We start from the raw sequence: 20,247 nt of genomic DNA, 5'->3' as shown, positions 1-20,247 counted from the left end.
CGAAAATTTAGTACTTACCGTGAGTGTTTTTTTATATTTTTTGTGAACTGTGATTCTGTGGTTTTTTTATTTTATTTATTTAAAATATTTTTCATTCACAGCCATGACGCCAACTTAATCCTTTAGCTGCAGGAGCACAGACTTTAGCTATCAGCCTGCACAGGAGAGAACCAAGAAATATTTTTTCAGAGATGAAAACATTCAATTAGCTGACAGGAAGCAAGGACAAAGCTTGTATGTTGAATTTGTTGCATAATTAGTGAAAAGGATTAATGGAGGGAGGGAGTGATTATAGAAAGAAGGAGAGGAGATATAAAGGTGAGCGCTTAGTTAGGGAGATCCTGGGAATAGGCAGATGGAGTAGGATATCAAGTGGATAGATCGAGTTGGTATTCTAAAATTCAACAGAGATACGAGTTCAGGCAGTTCAACTATTTTGGCAAAGAAGTGAGGAATGAAATCAAGGGATTTTAGATTAGTCATTGTTGACATGGATCAAATTGGGGAGCAATATGAAAATGCCATAGGACTATCAGCCTAATATCGCATGCGGCGAAAGTGGTGCTGAGGATATTGAACAGACGAATGGAGGCGAGGGCAAACGAGTATTTGGGCGAAGTTCAATTTGGTTTCAGAAAAGGGAAGTCAACTCGTGATGCAATAGCAATAATGAGGTCCCTCGTGGAGAGGAATCTAGAATACGAACAGGATATATATGCGTGTTTCATGGATTTTGAGAAAGCGTTTGATAGGGTGAACTGGGTTAAGTTAATGGATATTCTCAAGAGAATAGGTGTAGATTGGAGGGATAGATGACTGATTCGTAATCTAATTCGTAATGTATATGGCCCGGACTGCGCAAGTGAGGGTAGCGGACGGAGAATCTGGGTGGGCAAGCATTGGCCGAGGTGTGAGGCAAGGCTGTCCTCTATTGCCGCTGCTCTTTAACGTGTACACTGAAGAGATGGTAAGGGAAGCGTGGGCTGAGTTAGAAGCTGGGATAAAAGTGGGAGGAATGATGTTCAAATAAGTGAGATTCGCGGATGATTAGGCGTTTATCAGCCTGTCAGCGAGGGGGCTTCAGACTCTAGTGGATGTGTTATACGAGCATTGCAAGGAGTATGGGATGAGGATTAATCACACGAAAACTAAGGTTATGCGGTTTTGTAAAGCATCACGAGCAAGGAATGTGAGACTCAAGATAAAGGTGGATGGTGAAAAACTTGAGCAGGTTGAGCAATTCAACTATTTAGCCAGTACATTAGAGGAAAACGGATACAGTAGTAAGGACATCAGAAAGAGAATTGCATTAGCAAAGGAGGCGTTCATGAACAGGAAGGAGCTTCTGAGAGGATCGTTATGTAAGAGTTTAAAGAAATGGTTAGTGAAGAGTTTGATCTGGAGTGTAGCTCTCTACGGTGCGGAAACGTGGACACTGAGGAAAGAAGATGAGAGAAGATTGGAGGCATTCGAGATGTGTGTATGGAGAAGAATGGAGAGGGTGAAGTGGACGGAGAGGGAAAGGAACGACTAAGGGCTGGATATGGTTGGCGAGGAAAGGCAGCTTTTAGATGAGATACGGAGGAGACAGAAGGTATGGATGGAGTTAGTGCTTAGTGGGGAGGGGATGTTGAAAATGGTGTTAGAGGGTAGAATGTTAGGGAAACGAGGGAGGGGAAGGAAAAGAATAGAATTTTTAGATAGATTGAAAGAGAGTAGGCCTTAGAGTGAATTGAAGAAGGCAGTACTGGAAGGAAAGGGAGGCTCCCAGATCACTTCTTTAGAACTCCATGGAAACCTACCTTAATCAGTAAAATACTATAATAATAATAATAATAATGATGAAAATGCCATCAGTATGGTGAGCCAGAGGAGAACAGTTGTTTCATGAAATTCAGTCTCTAGAGCCAGCTACCTTTCTCTCAGTTCTTCCTTCTTCCTAGCTTCTGGTATCAGCTCACAATGGAGGCCATAACAATCTGTCAACATCCGGTGAACATCAATAAGGGCACTGGCTTTCAATTTATAGATGCATGAAAGCCCATCGTAAGGAATCGATCACCACCCCTGATAATGCACAGCCAGTGGCCGTCTAAAACATCAGCAATCATGGAGCATATCACTTGGTTGGAATCTCTTGCAGTCTTTCTGCAAATAATTCACTAGAAAATCATTAGGAGCTTCATCAGGTAAGTTTTTCTTAAATATTTGATGTATTGCCTGTGTGTACTTTTTATCTTCCCACCAAGTCTTCCTTGCCCAATGTTACCAACATAAACTCATTCTTCATCTTAAGGGTACTGGTTAGGATTCTGGCAGCCCCTTCACTTTTTTATCAAATACAGATACCAATTTCATCTTTAACCCTTTTTAGACGGTGGAGTTCTTGCCTTATCATGACTGCTGAACTGATCCCTGGGAGATTCTTCCGTCCCCTCTCTACAGAGCAGGACATTCATTAAGAAGGGTGTCGCCGATAATCAAACACTCTCAGCACCAACCTTTTTTGACCCTCCCTAGCAGGGGCTCCGCATTATCTCGGACTGAGAGGGTAGTTGGGCTCCCTCCTGTACCGGTTTATAACCCTACCAGCGTAGAATTATAAACAGCATAATATTTAATGTATAATTTTGTTTAAAAATTGTAAACACTGGTCAAAAGACAAAGAATTCAATTCTTAGTTTATATTTTTTGAGAAAGGAGCTAATATTATTTTGCAAAATGACTGGATTAACAATTGTATAACTGCGGTCCCTTACCACCAAGAGGGGTAATATAAGATGAGGGGTCCGGGTACCTGCTCCCGGATTTCAAGGGTAAAGCCTAAGCCCTGCGGTGTTGGGTCCCAAAAGAAAGAAAAGAAAGATATCGCACACCCGTGATGTCATAAAAGGGGGAGAGCCAGGAAACGTATATATTCAGCATTCATTCACCTGCGTAGGAAAATCTCTGACGAAAATTTGCTGCTTTTGTCTCCTGGGTCAAGAAATGTCAAGAAAAAAGAAAATGATACATATTTTCGTCTTTAGTAGGGAAAAGGTTAAAAAAGAAGAGTTCGTCACCTGATTGTTCAAAGAAATAGCCTCAGAATAGCCAGTGGTACACCTTCACAAAGTTACCACCAAGCACTCACAAAGTGCAAAAGTTCTATTAAGGAATAATTATTTTCCTTGAATTAGATTGAAAGTGTAAGATCTGTAAAAATGTCACTTTATATTGCAGATATCCTATGTAAGGAATGTGGACAAGGAAGGTTATGAGATGTTTGAGATGTGGGTAAGAAGGATTATGGGGAGGGAGAGTTTAAAGAAAAAGCTAGTGAAGAGTCTGACCTCGAGTGTTGCACAAAGGAGATTTATGGACACTTAAAAAGGAGGATAAGGAAAGAATTGAGGCCTTTGAGATATGGGTGTGGGGAAGGCAGAGAAACAGAGAGAAAGAGGAATGATTTAGTTCCAGTCATGGTAGGCGAGGAGAGGAAGTTTGTGGAGGAGATATGTAGAATGTTTGAATAGTGGGAGTACTAAACCAGAGCCTAAAGGGATTCTTAAAACTTTGCTAGAGGGTCGACTGTTAGGCAAGTGGGGAGGAAGAAAGTAGGATCTTTAGATAGAATTAAAGGGAATATGCCTTGTCATGAATTCAAGAGATGAGTCCAAGTTGTAAAGTGGGACAAGCCGAAGCGATTCATAGAAGGGGTTATAAAACTCTCTCATAACTATGGAAAGGATGGAATAAAGATCACATAGTTAAAGAAGTAACCATGGAATAATCAGAGAGGTATTAATCTTCATGTATAGTCTCCTGCAAAATTTAAGTGCAGAAGTTTCAGAAAGCTAAAATTATTTGCTTTGGTGCAGAAGTTTCACAAAGTTAAAATTATTTGCTTTGACTTAGATTCAAACCCAGATCCCATGGACTTGTGCCAAGTGTTCTATAATATAAGCTATCTAGGCATCTTCTGCCTGTTAGGAGTTCTGTTGGCTAAGGAGGATAAAGCACATATTATGCAAATGGACCATATATATTTATTATTCAAAGTAATAACTATGAATTAGCCTGCAACTTATCTACATGGAGCCACCAGATAGTGTACATGCAGTTTAGTTCAGCAGTTAAGTGCAAAGTTCTAGCTTCAGCCTCAAGACTGTGGCTCCATGCCCCTAGCACCATTATATCTCCAGCAGCATGAGCCACTTTGTCTTTTAAAGCTAACAATACTCCACGGGAGAATTAGATGCCTAGGTACCTACTTCAAATAGTGGAACACCTGGCACGAATGCAGTAGGTAAGTTTTCCAGTCCGGGTCCAGGTAAATGATTTTTCCCCTGTGGAATTTTTATCACATGATTGGTTGATGAACATCTTATGATACATACGTGCACTTACATCGACGTGTACTTACATCGATGACGCGGTGAAACCGGGAAAATGCAGCCTTCATTACCATCGCACCACAGAAGTCTTCGCACCAGCATAACTAATTTCTTACATAAATTTCAGTGCAATGACAGCCATAGAAAAAGAGTGATGAATGGTATTACTCAGCACATTGCAGATGGATCACCAGTATACTCGTATTTTGCAAGCCATCTGTTACGGACGGATAACGAGATAATTCATGTTTTCTACATAGAGTTTACAAATTTATCAAGGTTATATGTCTTAAAGATTATTGATTTTAAGTATGCATTGAAAATTATTTATTCATATTATAAAATTAGGTTTTATCTTAAAACACTAAAAATTTGGAAGACATATTGTAAACAGTTATTCAGATGTAAACCAAATTAAAGTTGCATGCAAAAAAACGCCTGCTTTGAAAGATACCCGGCCACTGGGGTAAGTTCGAAAAATAAATATCAGGTCCTTAATGTGTTAAGACTCTTGCAGCAGTAGAGTTTCCTTGGTAGCTCTAAGGTCTAAGGTAAGAATATGCCATATGCATACGGAGAAGGGAAGAGGATAGAGGCCTGATGCAAAGATATTGACACAGTGTATACCTACATTATGGTATTCTACCGATTAAGGTAGGTTTCCATGGAGTGTTCAAGAAGTGATCTGGAAGCCTCCCTTTCCTTCCAGCACTGCCTTCTTTAATTCATTGTAAGGCCTAATCCCTTTCAATCTATCTAAAAATCCTATTCTTTTCCTTCCCCTCCCTCGTTTCCCTAACATTCTACCCTCTAACACCATTTTCAACATCCCCTCCCCACTAAGCACTAACTCCATCCATTCCTTCTGTCTCCTCCGTATGTCATCTAAAAGCTGCCTCTCCTCGCCAACCATATCCAGCACTTTCGTTCCTTTTCCTCTCCGTCCATTTCACCCTCTCCATTCTTCTTCATACCCACATCTCAAATGCCTCCAATCTTCTCTCGTCTTCTTTCCTCAGTGTCCACGTTTCCGCACCGTAGAGAGCTACACTCCAGATCAAACTCTTCACTAACCATTTCTTTAAACTCTTACATAACGATCCTCTCAGAAGCTCCTTCCTGTTCATGAACGCCTCCTTTGCTAGTGCAATTCACTTTATGATGTCCTTGCTACTGTGTCCGTTTTCCTCTAATGTGCTGCCCAAATAGTTAAACTGCTCCACCTGTTCAAGTTTTTCCCCAGCTACTTTTATCTTGAGTCTCACATTCCTTGCTCGCGATACTTTACAAAACGGCATTACCTTAGTATTCTTGCGATTAATCCTCATCCCATACTCCTTGCACTGCTCGTATAACGCATCCACTAGAGCCTGAAGTCCCCTCACTGACTGAATAATCAGCGCCTGATCATCCACGAACCTCACCAATTTTAACATCATTCCACCCACTTTTACTCCAGCTTCCAACTCGTCCCATGCTGCTCTTACCATCTCCTCAGCATATACGTTAAAAAGCAGCGGCGATAGAGGACAGCCTTGCCTCACACCTCGGCCAATGCTTGCCCACCCAGATTCTCTGTCCGCTACCCTCACTTGTGCAGTCTGGGCCATATAAAGATTACGAATCAGTCGTCTATCCCTCCAATCTACACCTATTCTCTTGAGAATATCCATTAACTTAACCCAGTCCACCCTATCAAACGCTTTCTCAAAATCCACGAAACAGGCATATACGTCCTGCTCATATTCTAGGTTCCTCTCCACGAGGGACCTCATTATTGCTATTGCATCACGAGTAAATTTCCCTTTTCTAAAACCAAATTGATCTTCGCCCAAATACTCGTTTGCCCTTGCCTCCATTCGTCTGTTCAATATCCTCAGTACCACTTTCGCCGCATGCGATATTAGGCTGATAGTTCTATAATCTCCGCATTCCACAGCTTTCTTCTTTTTCAGAGGCTGAATTAAAACCGTCTTCACGAAATCCTCTGGCCAACATCCCTCCTCATAGATCCTGTGCACTAGTTCGAAAAACCTTTTCTTACTATCCTTCCCTAGATTCCCGACTTTCCAACTTCTTCTTCTCCATCTTCTTGGTCTTCTTTTCTTCCTTCTTCATTGCTTCTGCTGATGATGTTGATGATAAGTCTCTGCAAGGATTTCGCATTTTGATCACCCTGAGGACCTTGCCGACCTCACTGCCGTGCCCGACACCCGCCCTTTGCGGATGGGTCCCGGGCGATGAGATTCCGAGGCTCATTTGGTTGTACTCCATGTTTTCAGGGAAGAGATAGTTGGTAGGGTTTCCTACTTCCATTCCAACTGTTTTTCACGTGACACCATCATGTGGACTACCTTTCGTGTGGCTCCTACCCTTTGACCTCTGTGGCATGGGTGGCCCTACCGGGAATAATTCAGAATTAATCCCACCAGTGCAGCTCTAGGAGTCATAGGAACGCGCAAGCCTTTCCACCGCGACGAGGTTGTAGCCCAAGGGAAAGGTGTATACCTACATGAACCAAAACTTCATCAGGATGAATTGCATCCAATTCAATGAAATATCAGCCCAGTGAGGAATAGGATCAGACAGAAGTAGGAAGATGGATGGAATAAGATCAGACAGAGGAGGGAAATGGAAATGAAAAGGTATGCCTCAGATCAATGGTGGATTTAGGGGGCACTGAAGCATTCAACAACATAAAACTAACTAAAGTAGGAATACAGTTTGACGATATGTACTGTTCAGTTTGGAGGGATTGCTTCTCAACAAATGTGTGGGACTTGTTAGGTGGGTGGAGTATCAAAATCCAGCAATTTAACTAGTGAAGAAGTTCCTTCTTGTAGATAAAAAGAGACAGAAAAGGAAAGACAAATTGAAGTTGAAAGAAGGAGGAAGTGAAAGTATAGACAATTATGAAGTACATACATACAAGAATGCAAAATATGCAAAAAGGAAAGGGCAAACTGAAAAGAAGAGAGATTACCATAAGAGTGAAATATGTAACAAGGAATCAGGGTCAACGCATCATCATACGCAGGGTATACATTATCAACAATGTGGGGAATGAATGCATTAGGGAGAGCTGTAATGACACCAATTAAATATTAACTAATGAGAGTAAAGTCATGATAGGAGTAGCAAGAAGAACGGTTGGTAACATTAAGGCGTAATATCAGTGGTTCGGACATTTGCATTGGAAAGCTTAGGTGGAAATACCGTTCCTGTTAAAGGAAGGACTTAAAGGAAAAAAAGGAAATAGATGACTGTTCAGTTTGTAATAACGGCAAGCTATGTAAATTAAGTTATCCCAGGTGTCATGCGGAAATACCGTGTATGTCTGAATATGGTCCCCCGTTTTTGTTTCAAAAATGCCTGTGGTAAAAGTAAAGGGGGGACTATATTCAAACGCATTTTTTTAACTTTTCCCGAAACTGAAGCCACAAAATTAGGGGGGGGGGGACTATATTCAGAGGGGGACTATATTCGGAGAAATACGGTATGTGAAAGTCCACTAGAATTGATTCACAGTGACTTAGTGGGCATACTAGCATCAGCCTCTGCTGGAGGGTCTCAATATGCGATGATTGATGATTTTTTAAAGTTGTGTAATAGTTACCTGTTTGAAACATTAAAGTGATGCATATTCCTTAAATTTCAAATGTTGATGGAAAAATGACATAGGAAGAAGATACTGAAATTCCAATCTGACTATAGAGGAAATACACTAGAAAAGAATTCAAGAACTATTTGAAGCAAGAAGGCATATCCATCAAAGGACTGTTCCCTCAACGAAACAGAGTCTTTGAGAGGCAAAATCAAACCTTGACTGAAATAGATGATGATGGAATAACAGCACCCAAAAACTTTTGGGCTGAAGCCATGGTGGCTGAAGTATTTGCCAGAAATTGGTGCACGTGAGCTACAATTCAAAATGTAATTCCACTGGAATAATGGACTGCTCGATAAATTACGCAAGATAAAGTAAAATGAATCAAAGTATTTGAGTGCAGGGCATGGGTAAAATATTTACAAGGAAGCATGGCAGACATCAAGGCAGAAGAATGCATTGTGATTGGATATGAGGAGAGTATCAGCAATGGTTACAGCCTTTGGATAGAAGCAATTTCATCATATGGTGAGATGTTATGTTTCAGGAAGAATGTTTACCAATAAAAGAAAAAATGGGATGGGAGAAGGAGAAATTTTTCTCTATTTCAGGTGGAACTGTTACTCTTGTTCCTGCCTGCACCATGATTGTTGATGAGGATGAAGAGAACCCCATTGATGAGCTGTTGGAGATGTAAATAGCTTCAGGGGAAGTAATCGAAGGAGACCCAGATGGTGACCAGGCAGAACCAGTAGAAGATCAGTCTCGACCCAGGGATCAGTCTCAACGAGATGTAGCGGGACGGCACTAGGAGCCAGCACAGGAGGAGACAAAAAGATCCCAAAGGCAAAAGAATGAAGAGACCTGTGGATGCTGCAAAGTGGCTTAAGCAGGGACTGATGTTTATAATCACTCTGACGTGCCAAGGGTAGGGATCAAGGAACCTCAAACACCACTTGAGGCATTTAGTGGTACCTACTCTTGTAGAGAAAAGGAGGCCATGAACATGGAAATAAGGACAATGAGAGCAAATGATGCGTGGGATATTGTGAAGAGGGCACATGATCAATGAGTCATTGAGTTCAAATGAGATTTCAATTTATAGTAGACCTTTCTTTATGTTGGGTTACACTAATAATGAATTCGACATATGATTTGAGCAGTTTTTACGCATGCATTTTATAAATTTTGACTTTGCTGATTATATTGCCACTGGTGCAATATGTTACCAATTATGCATTTATACACCTAATTTTTAATTTACGTATTGCATTGCAACCTTTTAGCACCAAACGTTGGGTGGAGCCAATGAGTATTTTCATATACAGACGACTTAGCGTCAGGTAGAGCTGGCATGGATTTTTCTACGCAAATGACCGAACGTTGGCTATAGCTGGCATAGGAAAAGGCAAGTGACTGCTGAGGTAGCAATGCCTTGACCACTCCTCAGCAATAAAGTGAGACCAGCTCTCTCATTTATGACCCTCCTTGCTGCAGGAATCCATTGTGAGGTGGTTAAAATGTCAATCGATTTTGCAAAGAAACATTTTGTTGCATACTCCATTTTTTTTATATTTTGAAATGTAATCTTTGTTTTCTTCTGTGTGTAAGCGATTTTTAATGAAATTGTGGCATTACTATTCACAGACTTCTGGAGTTAAAGACTTAGAGCTCCTCTGAGCAAATCCTCGTAGTGTGTGAGTGTGAGCGTGATTTTCCTAGTATTATATTTTTTGTCTATTACTTTGGTGTGTGTGGGCCACTGGCGTAATCGGAAGCTTCGCAAACCTGAGTGTGTGTGTGATTGAGACCTATGCCAAAATTTGTTCTTCGGAGCAAAATCCGCGTGGTGCGTGAGTGTGATTATCCTAGTTTTATATTTTTATCATTTTCTTTGGTCATCCCTCCAAATTCCCACCCCCCAACCTTTTTGTCCAGCAAAGAGTACTGCCTTGGGGAATTTATTTTCTTTCAAGTCGTACAGCTTGGTGTTTACTAACTACATAAGTTATTATCAACGCTAGATATCTGTTTAAAATTCTACATTGCTAGAAAAATTTTAGTTATTCTATTATTAGTGTAAATTATTGAAAATTATTTGCAATATTTCTTTAAAAAACACTGCTAATGCAAAAAGCCAACTGTGGACTCCTACTAAGAAAGTGTCAGAGGCTCTTGTACAGGGGCTGGAGCAATAGCCGGGCATCCAGTTGAATTGGGTCCCAAATTGGAGGGATGAGAATGCTAGGGTAACTCAACCCCAAAAAAGAGCTTCCTTGAGATTTGTTTAATAAAATATTATCATGCTACTCGTAGCACGGAAAACATTTTCCTCTCATAGGCACTGGCAGGATACGGTTGACATGGCAAACTATGCACCCACTGATGCTCGTAAAAGTCATTCCTCTTCCGGAAATAATACCAAATTCAACATATGTATTAGGAATTTACATTATGATCAGTCCTCTGAACCAATTTCTGTTGTAAAGTGAAGGTCTACAGTATTCAATTTTGAAATTTGGAATGCTTCTTTTTTATTGTCATTTAGAAGATGAAACGCAAGTGTCACAACGATATCGCTTTCATATTTAGCCCTCGTAGTGCTGCGGGCCGATGTATCGCCTGTTACCTAGTTCATGTTTTAATTTGCTATAACTTATTACATTGATATATTTTATTTCAGTGAACTTAAAACTATTATGTCAAAAGTAATCAGTTTAGCCTCATTAATTAAAAAAGAACGCTTATGGATGTGTAATAAAATAACTTTGCATTAATTTTTTTTTTCAGTTGATACATTTTATGAAAATATCCTCTGCATTTGTCACCAATACCCTAGAAAGAAGGATAGCACTAAGAGGGTTAACCCTTTCACTGCTGTTCAATCTCCGAAAACCTTCTCCTCACATGCGGTGAAAAGGTTAAAATGCTTTTCGTTGGACCATGGAGCAGGTACTTCCAGGATGGTCGTGGTACACCCTCATAGGGTCGCAAATCCGGGACCCTTTCCTCGACTAGCTCACCCTCGCTGGCCCACCTCTTGGACCCTCCGAGCGGGGGAGCCTCCCTCCCGAAAAGTGACCGCTCTGTCTGCAATTTGAAAGTGAACCAATCAATCCGATCATCAAAAAATGATTGTTTGCATCGTACTCCTGCCAATCAGGCAATCAAGTACGTGTTTGAACGGTGTTTCTGCAATGAAAAATAATAATTTTATTAACTTTGCTAAAAACGTGAATGCGGGCCACTGGAAATTGGTCATTTTAGCAAAGTTAACAAAATCGTTATTTCTCATCGCAGAAACATGGTTCAAAGACGTACTTATGATGGCCTGATTGGGAGTGCGATGCAAACAATCATTTTTTGATGATTGCATTGATTGATAGGTTTTCAAAATGCAGTCAGAGCAGTCACTTTTGGGGTGGGAGGCCCCCTGCTTGGAGGGTTGAAGTGAGGGGACAGCGAGGGTGAGCTCGTCAAGGAAAGGGGCCCTTTGAAGTGCTTCGGCAAAAGTGCATGGCAAGGAGGAAGAAAAAGTATGTTCACAGCAGCCTGCCGTGCGAACGTACCAGGCACGTTCATAGTAGTGAAAGGGTTAACAGTGTTACAGAAAAGTACTTAAGAAAAAATGGTTTTTTCGAAAGTGCCCTATGGTTCTTAATTTTTTAGATACTAGTGAAAGAAAGTATCAGGAAACTATATATTTATGCAACCCACAACACAACTATAAAGACCCAAGGCCCTAATCAGCCTTATCCTCACACCTAGCGGCAGAGTAGAAGTGTCTCAGTGAACATGAAGTATGTAAGAGGTTTTATACAATTCCATGATCCCAAATGTTTTGCCATGGACTTAGGTATCAGTAATTATACCCGCACCCAAAGAAGTGTTGAAAAGTTTGTGACATGACTTCGTGAAAATGCTTTTTGTTGAAATGAAAAGTGTTCTTCTAATAAGATGGTCCATTACTCAGCTATCAACCTCCCTCCTAGATTGCTACCTGCAGCTGGTTGTAACAAGGATCAATTACTGTCCATTGAAAATGTATTTTAAATCAAATGTGTATTTGTAGAAATTTTTACAAAACAGTCAGTACTAACCCTTTCACTGCCACCGGGCCGATATATCGGCCCTCGTTGGTTGAGCAAAAACTGCCAGGGGCCGATTTATCGGCCCAACTTATTTGACTTTTTTTTCGTGATTGTGGCCTTTTCAACGGCTGTAATTTAAGTAAACCCCCATAATCTATCTATGGTTATAAGATACAAATATATCTTAAGTAATTGGAAAAAATCTAGATGTATTAAATAAAATTAAGTAGCTGAAAAATTTTTAAATCTGAAATGTTGCATATTCCGGAAAATAGCCTTGGCAGTCTTCACACATCCCACCTGAAATGGGCTGGCAGTAAAAGGATTATAAATATGATTAAGTCGTAATTTCAAAAAGACCTATCCCCATCTACCCATTTCTATTTTTTCTTTAAATCCCTTCCATTTTCTTTTTTCCATTTGTTTTCTGCAATGGAGGATATGCATTTCATTCTGTCACTCTTACTCCTCTTGTGTGAACTATTCATTACAACACTGCCCAAATGCAAAATTGTTTTTTTTGATGGGTCTGTAAAGGTCTACCATAGGCTGATCAATGATTATTATTGATTTAAAAAATGTTTATAGAGGACATTGCAAAAATTAGGTACCTGTAATCATAGGCATATCCAGAGGGGGCAGGAGCCCCCTCCCTGAAACAAAAGTATATTTAGTTCAAAACATTTTTTTTAACAAATTTTCTTTAAAATTAAGTGACATTAATATGTAAAAAAATGTTACTTAAATAAAAATATTTTTTCCGAGCAAATAATTTTAAAAACTAATGGTGCTTTTATAATTTTCTTGAAATTTTTGTTTCATAATCTTTTCTAGAAACAGCTTTGTCATAGCTTGAATGACCATGGCTTACCCCTCCATTGGTGCAGCGAGGGGGGATTTTGGGGCATAAAAACCCCCCAGAGCTCAGAGAAATTTACAAGTTCAAATTTCACTTAATTGAATTAATATTGCTTATAGAATATGTGGTGTAAATATTAATAAAATATCCCTCAGAAGGCCGTAAAACTCACCACTTTTAACCATTTATCTGAAAATTTTTCTAGGGGAGGGCCCTTGCACCTCCCCCTTACCCTGGCGGGTATTCCACACCCTCAGACACCTGAGTGTTTTGCGCCTGAAACCCCCCCTTAATTCCTTTTTCTTTCTGAAGCGCCTTAATTCTTTGCTGTGCCCCCCTATAATTTTGACCCTGGGCTCACCCTTGCCTATAAGTAATACTCTTAAGAATTCTTTCTTTGGTTTGTGCTCCATAACGCAGTGGTGTGAAATGCACATATGATCTTACTGCAAGATATACCTATTTAACCCCTCATGAGGGGTTTGATAGGCTTTTGATAGCCAGGAGGCTTGATCAAGCGTGACTTAAAATGCCCATGTTCCTTCTCTCAGCGTGCGCGGCGCACTGTCTGCATCCTCTGAATGCCATGCCTCAAGTGTGTGCGACATACCATAGGTGTCCGAATCTTTCATTTAGAATTCCTATCTCTTAAGCTTCCATATAATGTACTTTAGTGAGTATATATGTGAGATATATCTGCCTGCTTTCGTTCTAAGCCTCTTCATTGCTTTTGTTTGTGTGCTCGTATTTTTTGAGAATATTTTTTCCAGCTGATGCCAGGATGCTTCCTCTAAGAGCAGTGTCTGGTGGAAGCTCATGGAAGATGTTCTTCCACTTACGCTCCGATTTATGTGCTTTCTTAGCGATTGTGTGTTCTGTGTGAGGGTGCTGAATGCTTTTCTCTGTGGTTCATTATCATCAGTTTTTCTGCCTCATAGTTTCCTTTCTCTTTCATCTTGGCAATGATAGTGAAGGCATGGACCATCTAGGCATTGTCATCCAATGCTTCTTGGAACCTTGAAGAGCTGTCAGCATCTGGTATCTAATTTACCACATTTGAAATTAGGGTTGGGATTTTTTCATGCCTACGTTTGCTTCGTGGCTTTATTTTTTTCGGTCTTGGGTCCCTTCTGTATCTGAACCCCTCCTTACTTGACCATGCCTTCTAGCTCTCGTGAGTTGTCCGATGAGTATGTGCTTGATGCCCTGGAAGAAGAGAGTGCAGAATGTTCTAATATCACTTCGAAGGTTTCAAGTGGATACTCCCATGACCCCAGGTTGAAAGATTTATACCATCTCATTTTTCTGTGAATTTTCAAGATAATAATAGGGAAGAGATCGGCAGTGAAGATGTGCCTCTAACCTTTGCGAGTGATTTAGTTGGAAAACAAATATCAGCTGTTCCATGTAAAGATGATCCCTTCGCATATTTTGAGTTAGTTTTTGGTGATAAAATAATTACAATTGTAGTGACTGAGACAAACTGCTACATAGCAAAATTTGCGAAGAAAATTACAAAGCAAAAAAATCACTCCTTCAAAATTGGGTTCCAACTACTCTGGAGGAAATAAGAGTGTTTTTAGGTTTGCTCATATTGATGGGAATAATTAAGAAATCAATCTTCAGACTTAGCTTTCAGTATTTTAGTGGAAAACATTTATTAGAAACTCCATTTTTTCTCGATGTAATGAGCAAGGAAAGGTTTTCATTGGCCATCAAATTTCTCAGTTTTGTAGATAGAAATAGAAAGGAAGTTGTAAAAAAAAACATCCTTAGCACTATAAAATTTTGCTGATTAGTGAATATTTGAATCTTAAGACTAATTAGTGAACGAAATCATAGTGGGACAGAATTTAGAACAGCACAAAGGACAGCCCTCGGATACCGATACGGAATGTGCTCGACAGACCAGATGGCATTTTGTTCGGCAAAACCAACAAACTGAAGCATTTAAGGTTGAAAGAAGATGACAGGGTGTACTGATTGAGAAAAACGGAAAGAGAAATAAGACAAGATACTGATGTAAAAACTGTCCAGGAACCTGGGTAAGATCCTGTTTTGAGTAACACCACAGACTGTTCAATTACTAACCAATGGCACAGTCTAAACACTGTGCCGGTGGTTAGTAGTTGAACAGTCAAACTGTGCCACCAGATGCAGGGAGCAGGCAAAAGTAAATGGCTCTGAGAATTATAAGTAGTATGCATGTATTAATAATTATCAAGTCAAAACAATTTTTCATACAATATACTCTCTTGGAATTTTTTTTGGAGAGCGATTACTAAAAATATTTTACTTAATGTCTGCAAAAAATCTCCAATGCCTCCGAATTAAATCACCCTGGGCGATTTAAATACCTACGATTAAAGCACAATGTAGGAACGGAATAACGAGGGTGCAAATTGATGGCTAAGTTCTAACAACACATATCTCAAAAATAGCAGCTTTTCAGGAGAGCTAAAAAAATGATTGATTTCTTTGACTTGTACACTGAAATTAAAAACCAAAAGTTCATAAAACTGAAAAAGAAGCATTCAATTGCAAAAAAAGAGCTGGTTTTTGCTTGTATTTTATTTTTTAATGTTATTACACATTGCTTAAGACGCATATTTCAAACCGGCCGAATTTGAGATACGTGTTGTTAGAACTTGGCCATCGATATGCTGCATCGCACATGCTTGATAGGTTAATGCATGCAAGTATTTTTCATGTTTTCATCAATAATCACTTAAAATCTCATGAAGTTTCCACTGCAATGTAATGTCTTCACAAGCTTTGGTTTCAATCAGTGGCGGATACAGAAAAAACTCAAGGGGGGGGCGCAACATATCTTGAATTGTCTTTAATTTTATCGTAATAAAAGATGATCAAGTCACAAGAATCCCTCTCCCCTCCCACGCAATTTTATTTAAAGTGATTATAAACATGTAAAAGACAATGCCATCTTATGATATAAAAAAGTTACAATTGTGGTTTTGCAATGTTCGGCAATACATGTGGACCCGCAAGGGGGGGGGCGCGCGCCCCCTGCGCCCCCTATCTGCATCCGCCACTGGTTTCAATGGTTGTAGACTACTTGGAACAAGTTCGGCAAGTTTTGTTTCAATTCCTATTCAAGGTAATTGATTTTTACCTTTGGAATTTTCGCTTACAATAAGTTAACGAATTGATAATTTCAGGGGGAATGAGTCAGTGTCAGAGTGGCCTCAAATTCTAATAGCAGAGGAAAGTTTCTTTATAAAACGTAAGCCTGATTTCCACTTTTCACATGGTTACTGAAAGGCTCAACTGCTTTTCAAGGCATTGAAGAAATTTATTAATTAATCACCGATATTAATTTAGTTTTACCATGTAAAAAAGCCTAAATTAACAGTCTTTGAAAACAATATCCGAAATTCTCTTAGACGTCTAGTACTACACGACTCTAATCTCACTTATTGTGTTCTAATTTTTCAACTGTATTTTCACTCATAGGTATGTATTGTCTCGATTTTTTGCGAAAACTGACCAAAAAGCTTCTTTTTTGTCTTTAGCTCAAGTATTTACGGTATACATCGATTATTTTCATTATTCTTGCCGCAACGGATTTCCTTTCATTCGTTTATTTTCCCGCACTGTAATTCAAATTCTATTGTCATTTTAGTTGGAAGTTCTCACGCTGTCCGCATAGAGCGTCAGTGTCGAAGTGGGCTGAAATTGGGGTTGGGGAGTTGGAGAATTGGTGCATCGGTCGAAATCGTTGACCGCTATGAGGCTACGACGGCTGTGATAATCGCATGTTCCTGAAGCTTGAGCATTGTGCGAGACACCGATCTATCCCGTTATCGCGTTGTGGTTGAATTTTCCCCGACCAATTCAAATGTGTGCGGTGGCCCTACCGATTCAGGTGTAAGTGTTGCTGGAGATCTGCTTCAAGCTCGTAGTCGTAGGGTGTATCAGCGCGAACTGTCTTTCATCTACGCTTGGTGTTTCATGTTTGGATTCTGAATTTAAAGCCTTCAAAGAGCTGTATTACTTGTGAATTTCTGATATAATGTACTGTTCTGTTGCTGTTGTGGATAGCTGATGGAGACGAAGACATTCTTTCGGGTCTCATGGTGGCTTTCAATCTTGTGTAGACAGAACGAGCACCGATGAGGTCATTTTGCCGGAGAACAGGAGTGCATTGGTGTCATCCTGGAAGAAGTGTAAGTAAATTTCACTCTTTTGTTCCTGATAATTCAGGAGAATACATTCTCGAAACTGAGATCGTTAAGTATTTGTTCCTTTTTCCGAAGACGTAGGAGTCTACGATATAGCATAGCACGTAATATTTCCTCCTCCGTTTTCTCTTAGATTCACTCAGTTTCAACGTAATGTTGTGCCTATATGACTACGTGAAATGAAGTTTGATACTAACCATCGTGACATTATTTAGTAGAAGTGTTTATCATTGTTTATTTCAAGGACCATAACCAATTGCCCCTAACTTCCAAGCTGTCTATACCTGTAGTTTACGGACTCAAACATGTATTTACAGATTCAAAACGTGTATTTTCTTAAACGTCAGTTCAAATGTACCGCTTTCCAATACGCAACTACAATTTCGTTGATAAAATAATGCCATTTTTTTATTATTATAAATGTGAATTGTTTTTAATGACTCCAATGAAATATCATTCCCTTAGTCTTGGCTGTCTCCCTTTATCCTGAATATTTCGCGTGCCCGTTGCTGTGCTTATTGAATTTCCTATTTGTCAGAAGTACTCTTATTTTCCCTCTATCCCCTGTCATGAATTTTATGGTATTTCAATTGCTGTCTTTGCCAGGCCTGCTAGGTTTTAAAGAATCTGAAATGATTAACTATGCTTGCTTACGGTAAAAATCTTTTAACCCAAGTGGTAATTTGAAGAATTTCATTCACAAAATTGACTTCACATGGATTTCTTGAATGAACACTCATTGCCTAAGTTAACGAATCAGGAAGGAGGGCTCTATCAAAGTGATTGCCTCTTGTGTCATGTGTATTTGTTTATCACATAATATATGTACTTCAGTACCATTGCACTTCTGTAGCCTGCCACATTCAGTGCACTGCTTTCGTTCGCAATTGACTTTTCAACTTCAACTTCCTTAATAACAACTTTCTGTTTTGGTGTTTCTATGTTGAGTGAGCTGTGGTACATGGTTTGGCCTTTCATTTTTGATTCAGTGTACCTGCATCATTTTTGTAAAAGACAGCAATTCTCAGTATAGCTGCCTTGTTTAGTTTTCCAACATGATGCTAGTCAGAATTTTTGCACCTGTACTTTTTTATGTTGATTTTGCTGAAATTGTGACTATGAACTCTCTTTGAGGGAAATTTTCCAGAATAATTATTTTAGGCAGTGGCATGGCCTGGGGGGGGGGGGGGGTGGTTCTGGGGGGTCCGGACCCCCTTCCCCCCAAAATATAAAAACACAATTATTTTCCTTCATAAAAGAAAACAAAATATTTTTTAAAAATCATGAATTTTCCAGATATTTCTTTAACAAATGAAGTTTTTTCGATTATGAAAATTATTAAAATTAGTTTAAAATCCATTACTTAGTACCCTGTTTTTCAAAAATTTTCCCCCCTGGCATTGGACCACCCCCTCCGAACGAAATTCCTGGCTATGCCACTGATTTTTGGAATTAAAATGTGTCATGAATATGTTGAATTAGTTGTGAGATAATTTAAAAATCTATTTTTAGGGAGTGATACGTTTCATAAAAGTGGAAGAAACATCAACTTCTAAAGTTTATTTTTCTAATTGCAATATCATACAGAATTACCCTAATCCATTAAGCTTCACAAATGTTCTTAGTTCATAATTTGTATCAGTTGCTGCTGAATGGATTGGGACTGTACCCTTTTTTGAAACAATTCTATCAGATGAATGTTTTCAGTAAACAGTCTCATTTCTGAGTCACAAAAGTTATACAGATAAATATCTAAGATATACATCTCATTGGATTATTAAAAAGAAATTTCAGTTTATCTAACAATACAAGATTTAACAATTCTACAAGGCTGATCTTGATAACCTAAGTCATGTTTGATTTGCAGTTCAAATTCATGTTTTTCAGGGCACTAATTTAGTCCATATTTTGTAATTTGTCTTTATGCCTTATTGTTATATTGTCATCGCTGGCAATCCTAAGACAGTTTTGATGCATTTCTCCACTCGATTTTCTTATCAGCTACCTTTTCACGGACGTTGCTTCTCTCACATATCCTTCATTTATATCCATGCATAAGGCCAATAAGGAGGGAGAAATGTTATTCAGAGTTCCATGCGTAATTCTTGCCATCTTCTATTTCTGTTACATCTACTACGTTGTAAGATTTTTTTAACGGCTTATTTTTCATAATTGAAGTTGTTTCTCTTTTGGGCTCTTTTCTTTTTTGAGTGGTGGTCACCATTTCCTAGATTGACATTTTTACGTTTGAGCATTGCAGAAATATTGCTGTTTCTTGGAAATCAAAACAGTTTTCAATTTTGTGTAAAATATTGATTTGTTTTCGTACAATGTGCCCTATTGTATTGTTGCATCCACTGTATTATTCATAACCATCATTTATCATTGACCTATATTATTCACCAATTCAAAGGATTTAAATTATTAGGAATGCCAATCAGGCTCTCTGTTGGTTCGACCATTTCGACACGCCACTCTGTTAAACGTCCATCTCAGTTTATGAATGAAAAATGTGGGATAATTACATCATTACCTGTGCTAAGGTGTTTATTATGTTAAGTCCACTTCCATTAGTTGCAAGAGAATAAACCACATTAAGAATTGAAACTTGTAATTTTAGGTAATTCTGATGACCATTTTTTAATTTTGAATCTGTCCAGTGAAGGCTACTTATTTCTCATGAAAATTAAAATTTATTTTGTTGGCATTTAGGCAGCAGATTCAGAATAGCCACATACCCCTCTTTCAAGCTTGAGCTCTTTACTCCATCATCCATGTTGTGTATTATTTTGAAAAAGTTATGGGTATTAAATGATGAACGACATTCTTAGATTAAAATCTAATCTCATGATGTACTTTTTCATCAGATTTTATTTTATCCCTCCTAGGTTTTGGCCTAACAGCCATAGGCGTGTTAAGTTTGAGTACTGCCATACCCTGTAATTTTAGCCTTTTGATTTATATTATGAAGCAACTTTCCTAATGCATAAAAAAATGGGTAAAATTAAATCTACAATAAGTCGTAGCTTTTGGCTTTTTCTGGTCTTTGGCTTTTGGGAATAAGGTTAACAATTTATCATGGATTGTTTGGGTTTTCAAGGCGACTTTAGCA

The 20,247-nt window shown here is 39.0% G+C and overlaps 1 protein-coding gene across 1 annotated transcript in view; it reads left to right on the top strand.

Moving 5' to 3' along the window:
- The first annotated feature begins 16,613 nt into the window (after window positions 1-16,613).
- The window catches only part of LOC124168970 (carbohydrate sulfotransferase 5-like), a 112,942-nt gene continuing 109,308 nt past the window's right edge, over window positions 16,614-20,247 (top strand). Inside the window, exons 1-2 of the mRNA XM_046547393.1 lie at window positions 16,614-16,821; window positions 16,996-17,120. The gene's annotated coding sequence lies outside the window, so the exon portion shown is untranslated. The remainder of the gene's footprint in view (window positions 16,822-16,995; window positions 17,121-20,247) is intronic.

This window comes from Ischnura elegans, chromosome 12 (genome assembly GCF_921293095.1).
Source record: "Ischnura elegans chromosome 12, ioIscEleg1.1, whole genome shotgun sequence".
Lineage (NCBI taxonomy): Eukaryota > Metazoa > Arthropoda > Insecta > Odonata > Coenagrionidae > Ischnura > Ischnura elegans.
The sequence above is the reverse complement of the archived record's forward strand: the minus strand, read 5'-3'. Positions and strand labels throughout refer to the sequence as shown.